General features: G+C 44.6%; 1 pseudogene; it reads left to right on the forward strand.

Moving 5' to 3' along the window:
- Positions 1 to 1,223: 1,223 nt before the first annotated feature.
- Positions 1,224 to 7,303, forward strand: LOC142570539 (legumain-like; annotated as a pseudogene).
- Positions 7,304 to 9,270: the final 1,967 nt, after the last annotated feature.

The following is a 9,270-nucleotide window of genomic DNA, read 5'->3' on the forward strand; positions in this document are numbered from 1 at the left end:
AGCAACTTTGGTGGTAGAAGAGTTGTTGTTTGTGCGTGGTTCAGAATTACGTTTTCCATTGTTTTTCATTTACATTTTAAATTATTTTGCAGGGCGCCAACGCCTTTTTTCTGCGACACGGGGCCCTTAACGCTATCACGTTAAAATACACCTGCCCTACGCGTACTAGCGGAGAATTTGTGCCGTTGCCTGCTAAATATAGAAAATAGTATAGGGGCCCGATTCCCTTCTTCACTGCACAGGGGAAAAGATATACGACGCTAGGGCTGGTTGAATACGCTGCTTTCGCCAAGCTCTTCTGCTCAACTCCCACAAACAGAATCACATTGTTTCGGTGCATTCACTGACGCGGGAATACAAAGCGCAGCTGCCAGAATCAGTACAAGCGCCCGCATCGCATGGGAATAATGGAAAGAACGCGACAGCAGCGCCATGCTTGACGGCTAGTGCACGTGACCTTAGTGCTTGGATAGCTCTCTAACATTTGCGTCTGCCTCGCTTTTCTGCTGCTTCTAGAGCGCTTTAGTTCCAGTGTCGCTAAGCATACTTAACGTTTATATGAATACGATAGCACGTTTCTTGCTTAAATTTTGTAACGCTAAGTCGAAAGAAGTTCCACTTTGCGTGATATCCCGAGAAAAATATTCGCCCTTTTGCGATATTGCTCGGACGTCTGCCTATATCATCACTACTATTGCCGATACTGTTTTCTTTAAAGAAGGCATAAGACGACCGCCGTTGTAACCGTATTCTGCAATAGTGACATTCTTTTTGCAAAGTTTTATTTCACCCTTTCTTTTATCTCACTTTGGGAGCACATTAGAAGAGAGTAGCCCTTGGTGCTTTTCAGGAAGGAAGTGTAATAAATTTTGGAGCAGGGACCAAAAAGAGGTACGACACTCTTCTACTTGCGCGCATGCAACCGCGCAGAATGACTCATACACAAGCCCCCATTCTTCTAGTAATTTCAAGATAAAGAGCAACACGCTTTGTATTCTATTTTTTGAAGTACAATAGCAAAGAGTAGCCCTTATCAGGCACAAAACATAATGCATTTTCCCAAGGAACAAAAAAAGTCAGGACCCTCTTCTACTTGCGCGCGTGCAAACGAGCATGATCACTCGGTACACAAGCACCCAATCTTCTGGTAATCTCAAGATAAAGAGCAGCATGCTTTTAATGTTAGGCAGTAGAAAGGATGACAGTTTTTCACTGTAGAATTTATGGAGGTATGTTGGTGTGTGTTGGTATGGTATTCAGGGTGGTATGGTGGTATGTTTAGGGTGGTATATTCAGGGTGGTATGTTGCATATATCACTAAGCCTGTCATGAAAAAGAAAACAACTGTAATCTTTCTAAAAGAGAAAAATTCTCTTCCACCCGAGTACAGCACAAAGCTACAAAAGAAACCCATGCATGTTTCTCGGAAAGCTTTGTCGTTCTTGAACATACGTCTTGGTCCGTGGATGGAACCTGGGACCAACGCCTTTCGGTGCGGTTTTTTCCTATCATTAATGAACGTTTCATTAGCATGTGGAATTCGAAACTCAATGATGTCCTTTGGTTTCATTGTGTGGAACGGCCACACAATGCTTTAGATATAATAAGAAAACAATAAAAGAATTGCGATTACAGTGGCTAAGCTCTGATCACACCAAGTTATTCAATCACTTATTCTCGAAAATTCTATAATTTTGTCGTTGTCCCTACTGTTTGTCGCATGGCAATGAAAATTGTGTTCGCATGCCGTTTTCTTTTCTCACAGGATATCTTTACGCCAGCATACTGAGTGTAGCGAATACGGCGTATTCCGAGAAGACATTGTATCAAGATTTTAGTACTGTTAAAAACCCCCCAGATTATTTTAAACTACACAAGCTACCATCCTACAGCAAGTATGCCACCCTGAAGTCTTATTTCCTTACCACGGTTAATCTTTTCCTTGGCGTTTGCAATACGTGTAAATAAAGCAACTTCACTGGAACAGAACGTAGATAATGAGCCAAAGATATGGACACTGCTCGTGGCCGGTTCGAACATTTATACCAACTACCGCTGTCAAGCGGAAGTTGGTAGCGGTTGCGGAGCGCCTGGTGCCCGACGCGCAACAAGCGCTGCGCAACCACGGAATTCCTGACGAGCCTGTTGTTGTCATGATTAAAGACGATATCGCCCAGAACAAGAACGCGACACCCGGAACAATCATCAATCACCCGAAAGGTCCAGACATCTACAAAGGGGTTCCAAAGGATTACACTGGGGACTTCGTGGCACGAGAGAATCTTCTAGACGTTCATCAAGGCAAGCAAATGGAAGGCGGAAGCTGTGAAATTATGGCTATATAGTGGTCCCCACGATGATATCTTTATCAACTTCACGGACTACGGTGCACTGGGCTTTTCCGTTTTTCCACGGGACATGCCGTGCGCAACAAAATTCGATAAAGTCACCAAGCAAATGCACGAAGACAACGAATTCCCGAAGATAGTCATCTACATCGAAGCCTGCGAGTTTCGCTCCATGTTTGAAGGTCAGCTGCCTGGGGGGCCTAAACGCAAAGCTGTTCCAAACTTTGTTATTACAATTCTGCAGTCACTCTCCACCAGTGGCGCAAAGATGTTCGGGGCAGCCCCAATTCCCCTGTCTGCCACACGACGTCACGAAAACCGCGATAGCTCCCCATCTGATACGGCGCGTGCACACTTATTAAGCGTTAATAGGCCGAATAAAAGAGAAAGAAAATTACAGGGTCCCTTAATGTCTGTCTTGAGATGTGAACTGCGAAAGCCTACTCTTCCTCCTCTTATCATTCGCCTCTCCTCTTTTTCTTCTTTCTTTTAGTCATTACTGCTCACTACTAAGCATTTTTCGTCACCTGTAATCAATTGTGGTCATTACAGACCATCGTTAGACATGTTGGTCATATCGTTGTCCTTAGTAGTCATCACAAGTAATTTCAGTCACTATTAGTCATTACTGGTCATTTCTAAGCATATTTAGTCATTTCTAATGAATTCTAGTCGTTACAAGTGGTCGTTAGACATATTCGTCATTACTAGTCATTACAAATCATTTCAGTCATTGTTAGTCATTACTGCTCACTAATAAACATTTTTCAGTCATTTGTAATCAACTGTGGTCGTTACAACCGTCGTTAGACATGCTGGTCATTTCGTCATCATTAGTATTAATTACAAGTCATTTCAGTCATTATTAGTCATTACTGGTCACTACTAAGCAATTTACTCATTCTTAATTAATTATAGTCATTACAAGTTACTCATTTCATTGTCTTTAGTAGTCATTACATGTCATTTCAGTCATTGTTGGTCATTACTGCTCACTAGTAAGCATATTTAGTCGTTTGTAATCAATTGTGGTCATTACAAGCCGTCATTAGACATATTGTTCCTTTCGTAGTCATTAGTAGCCATTACAAGTCATTAGTAGTCATTTTAGTCATTACTACTCTGCACTAGACATTTCTACCCATTTCTAATCAATTGTGGTTATTACAAGCCGTCGTTAGACATACTAGTCCTTTCGGAGCCATTAGCAGTCATTATTAACCTCTACCAATCTCTATTATAACGTTATCATGCACTAACTGTCACCATCAATCATTTTTCATTCCTTGATTTGCCTTCATATGCCGTGATGACGCTTTTGCGGACACTTAGGCGGTCAGGTCTGCGGACACAAACTTCACCATGAGCATAGAAAGGCTATCGCCTTAATAATTATTTCTTATTCGGTGATTTTCGCCGTTAGCCCTCTGCGATTCGTCAAACGTTTTTGGGCTGCTCCCACTTCGCCTGTCTGTGACGCGACGTCAGAAAACCGCGAAAACTCACCATGTCAAAGTCACGTGCATGCGTTAAAGATGCACTAATACGCCGAACAAGGCTGAATTCGTTTCTGAGTAGCCGGACATCGCCCCATTCGGAAAGTGATAGCAGATGACTGCCCATCGATCGCTCAGGCACTGGCTATTCGTACCTGCCAGAGAAGATAGATTTATTTACGGATAATAAACTTTATGCCTGGCAGTATAACGCTATGGAACCCTTCTGACAGTAATACGACACTCTGCCAACCCTTCTTTGCTGAGGATCCGTTTTAGCGGCATTCTTAACCTTCTGTTGCGCGCCGCCGCGACTTGCGACCATCCACTGCAAGGTGAGTAAGGCGGAACAGATTAATCGCAGACGTCGGTACCACGCTCCTCATCTAGTTATCTATTTTCACTCCGCTGGCTCGGCCCCACCGAAACTATCTTCACTTGAGCGTGCTCGTCGCCTTTTGTCAGTCAATCCGATAAGAACAACCTCTCAATGTAGGGCACTTTATTCGTTTTGAATGCAAAACAAAGTGACCTCCTGGAAGCGAGGAGTGTATCATTGCGCTGTTACAGCAACACTGCGAGTCACCTCCCTGCGCTTACGTCGGCGGTTACGTAAGCTTGACGTAAGGACATTGGCATAAAAACAGATTGAAGAGTTTTACGTTATAGGGCCCCTGGTAACATAAATATCTATGCTACGACAGCAGCGAACACTATCGAGCCTTCGTGGGCCTGTTATTGCGACTTGAGCGTTACTGTACATGTTTTTGTGCCTGCCACAGCGTCAACTGGATGCAGAATGCCGACAAGGAAGAATTGCACAAGGAAACAGTCATCGAAGAATACGAGCTGTTCAAGAATAGGACTACCCACAGTCATGTCCACCAGTTTAGCGACTACATTGTTAGGGAGCTGACATTGAAAACTTTCTGGGTTACAAGAAGCTCAACTCAAGGCAGTCACGCACGCCGCAGAGCCTCAGACTGCGGTATTTGGCCATGATGTTCTTGTAATTATCCTTCGCAAGCCCGTAACAACATACCAAAAATTATGTCGCTAGAAAACTGCAACAATCGATTCGCGACAAGAGTTTTGTTATGGAAAAGGTTATCGCTATTACCAGCTTAGTGGCCACCAAAACTCTCAACACACAGCTTCATTTTTGATTGACTAGCGTCACCTCAAGAGCATCAGCTGTTACGAACAGGTGGGCTGTCTTTTCAACGAATACTGCTTGTCGCTTTCGATCGACACATATTCCCTCACTTACGTCCACGCATTGGTCAACATGTGAGAGTCTCCGTACGACGTGGACAGTATCAGCCAAGGGATGGACTGGGCGTGCACTCACCCACAGGTACTTGGCATTATTCGATAATAAACTGGGAGACTGAGGAATGCGAATTCATATGCTTTCATTGAGATGAAAATAGGAACTTGACATCTCAAAGCGATCACACTAGGAAATATTTTCTTTTACCTGAGTCCTTCCTATCGTCTCAAGTGATGTGGACCTAACTTGTGAATGGGTGACATCCAGCAGGCTCTTTGAAGGCCGTTGTTTGAAGAGATTCGGCAGGTGGACGCGGCATTGCGCTGGATGTTTCCCAAATCTGCTGCATTGCTTGCTTTGGAGCCTCGCTCAGCCCGTCCTGGTGCCCACCAACCTAACGCTGAGGTATGAATAATGACGTACTCGACAGCATCCCTATCTTAAACGCCGGTGAAGGGCCGCATTCCGGCTGAACCATTGCTTGCAAATTCCGCAACGCTCTATCTATCCGTAACAGCATTCGCTTCTGCGCGTGGCACCTAACTATTGACAGAAGTGACGCACAAGTCAGAGGGATCGCGCTAGTTTTCCTATATATCAACCATATAACTACGCGGCGTGGATTAATATCAATGTGAGTTCTGCAAGCTTATTTTGTTCGCCGCGTCTACTAACGACTGATATGAAGTTCATGTGGTTCAAACTGATGAACACCCTCTTATTTACCACAATCCAGCTGCCACGAGGTTAATGTACTGAGTCAGCAAAGTAGTAGGAAAGGGTCTGGTGGCGTTGTAAAGGTAACATCCTTTTTGGAAGAGAGAGCGGGCTTCTTCAGACAGACGAGCCTTGAGGCAGAGAGACACTGCGTCAGCTCGTCTTCAGATTTTTTTTTCTCTCTCGAGCCACATTCTGCGGGGCAACCGCGCCACCGAGAACCTCTCTCTCGTTGGCGTCCATGCGCCTACTAGTGCAGCAGACGACACTAACACAATACTTCGAACAGACGTTTCAACACTGCCGGCGCGATATGTGCTAGGAGCGTATTTCTAGAGCGTTTAAACACTGAACCAGTCGCGAAACTATCTGGCTGTCTGAAAATCTCAAGCGACAGGCACGAACTATCCCGTCGGTACAAGGAAAAGTCTCCATCTCTTTTCCCAGCTTGTAGCGAACTCTTGGCATATTTTCATCATGAATAATAACCACATCATTTGACCTTGTTTATGTTGGAGCCATAGATGCTCTATTGTAGGCATTTCTGAACAAAGCCAGATACTCTTTATCACACCGATTCCAGAAGTCTGCCTGAATTTCTTGCCGTTGAATGCACATTTCAGGCAGCTCTGTGTCCGTCGTGGGTTCAATCTCGAAGGTTCTTAAATTGGGAAGGACAGTGAGCCTCCGACCTTGCAAGAAATTAGCGAGAGTTATCACTTCTCTTTCAACCGCTGTTGTTCACAGATATATTAACGGGCGGCTGTTTAAGGTGACTTCGACTTCAGTTAGTATAGTGGCTACCTGCTTGGAGTTGATAAACGGTGTGCCAAGAGCCTTTCTTAGAGTGTTCTTGACAGGTAGAACAATGCACTCGCAGACACCACTGCACCAAGGAGCGCATTCAGGCGAGAACGTCCACAAGATGCCGCGCAAGCGAAAATAGACTGGAACTGTACTGCCTCGTAAGAGTTTATGTAACGCACGAAGCTCTTCAGCGGCACACTTACAGTACAAAGGATTGTCAGCGTAAATAACACGTGGGTAGCTGCGGCGAGAGGTGAATTGGCAAAGAGCTTCTAGAAAGCAATTAGTGTTACCACGTAGAACAAGCTCCAAATGAACGGCCCGCACTACGGTACACCTAAAGATCACAACGTGGGCTTTCACAACAGATTTAAATTTCACATATATCGGCCCTGAAAACTCCACTCCTACTGTGTCAAAAGGCCGGGCCAAACACGCGCTCGGCAGGCAAGTGCTGCCATTTGCGACACAGGCAGGCTTCTCTGGAAACGAGCACGCCACGAGCACTTCACGGTCATTTTCTTCACGCACAGCCTGGCCGCCACAACCCAGAACCTATCCCGTCGCTCTGCCACTATATTTGCAATTACAGCGAGGATGAGATGTTTGTGGACATTGTGGGCGATCAGTTGCGTCGCTCGATGATAGCCATGCAGAAGTAGAGGGTTGTTTACGCCAGGCCGAGTAACTGCATTCTATAGTGGTGTTCTTATTCGTAGAAGTCCATCGTCCTTTAAAAAATGGGTGGAACTCTTTTATCTGCGATGATGCTTTGATTGTGCAACCAGGTTTCAGTGATGCTATTTCCGTTAGGAAAGTTTGCGTTTGGGTGTAGAACAGCCAGTAAACTTGCACGCGAACAATTTGTGCCATCAGTAGCAGACTTTCCTTCCGACCTGTTAGTTGTCTGGAATCATCGTGAAACATTACGATCCAGGCGGTCACTCTGAGCATGCGACTCCAGGAGCTATATCTGTTCAAGTCGAAGAATGCGGGACGGGGCTTTATTGACGCATGTAGTGCAACGGTATGGGGTCCACGTTCCATCACACGCAGTGGGAATGTCCCTACAGCTGTAGTCTGAGGCCATTCGATTCGCGTCTCTAGCCAAACTTGCCCTCTCCATTAGAGGTCGTGGGCACAGAGTGAATGAGCTGGCGTTCATCTGGAAACCAGGACTACAGCTTCCAGAACAGTGGTTTTATTGTGAAGGGTACGTGAGCTCATGTATTTCAGAGACTCCATTACGGATGAAGGGCTCCCACTTTGTAACGGACCCTTTGATCCAACTGAGAGCCGCCATGGAGTCTGAGCAATAAAAATATTGCGGGGAAGGAATATTTATTGTGGCCCCGGTGAATATGAAAGCATTGTCGCTTACTAAAGCAGTTGTGAGCTCGAGTCTTGGCCGCAAAATTGGAGGTGGAGGCGGAAAAAACTTTATTCTGGTCCTGTACAAGGTGTTGCCACCTGGTTGGCTAGTCCCATGTTGTGACCGGGAGGTCAACCCTCCTAGCCCTCTCGCGGGCGTACTGGACTGCCAGGACTTGAAGGATATGATCGTGGGATCTAACCATTCCTAAATACCGACTCCGGGAAATGCCAGGGCCGAGCGACCCACATTCCCAGAGCCTATGTCCAAGCATGCATATCTCCTTTTTTCATGCTTTGCATACAATAGTAATGTCTGCAATGCCATACTATTCCTTTAAATGTGCAGATGAATAATAAGACTGTGTTTGTAAATGCCTAAGTGTAACTGCTTGTGCTCTGTTTATCTTACAGTGCGGGGGAAAGTTCGTTAAATGATGCAAACTGGGCAGAATTCATGCTGTCATGGAGTTAACAGTGAATTTTGACTAAAAAAGCAGTGTAGTTGCCTAAACAGAATTTTCTCCAGTAGTTCTGTGGAAATTCATAAAATGGATACCTGTCGGCAATTACTCATAGTGCTTCTGGAACAAGGTTCTTGGATTATTACGACTTCAGCAATCTTCAGCTCTGCAGCCTCGATGGGAATATGAATGTGGACGTAGAGAGGATATATATATATATATATATATATATATATATATATATATATATATATATATATATATATATATATATATATATATATACATATATATATATATATATGTGTGTGTGTGTGTGTGTGTGTGTGTGTGTGTGTGTGTGTGTGTGTGTGTGTGTGTGTGTGTGTGTGTGTGTGTTCCAACACTGTCGGCTACAGATTTCATGCCTTAATAGAAAGTCCTTCCGTGTGTACGCTAGAACTGTTCTTGAGTGCCTTAATTAAAACAAATATTTCAGATGGATCAGTGGGGCCAAACAACGCAGAATCAGTTATTTTCGTTGAAATAGAAGAAGCTGCATCTGTATCATATTTTGTTTCTGGGAGATTAACCAAAAGTCGGTTGAAAGACTCCGCCAGCTCGAGCGCAGATAGAGTTAAATCATTAATGTCTAATTCTCCTATAGAACCTCTTGTACGTTTTGCAGCAAAGCTGTTAGCCTCTCGGTGGGAGGCATTTTGAGTGTCCGTCCATGAGCAGAAACTATCACCGTATAAGAAGCAAGTCTACAAGATCGCTACAAGCGCTCAGCATACAGTGCATACATTCATTGA

Source organism: Dermacentor variabilis, chromosome 2, assembly GCF_050947875.1.
Source record: "Dermacentor variabilis isolate Ectoservices chromosome 2, ASM5094787v1, whole genome shotgun sequence".
NCBI classification, from domain to species: Eukaryota; Metazoa; Arthropoda; class Arachnida; order Ixodida; family Ixodidae; genus Dermacentor; species Dermacentor variabilis.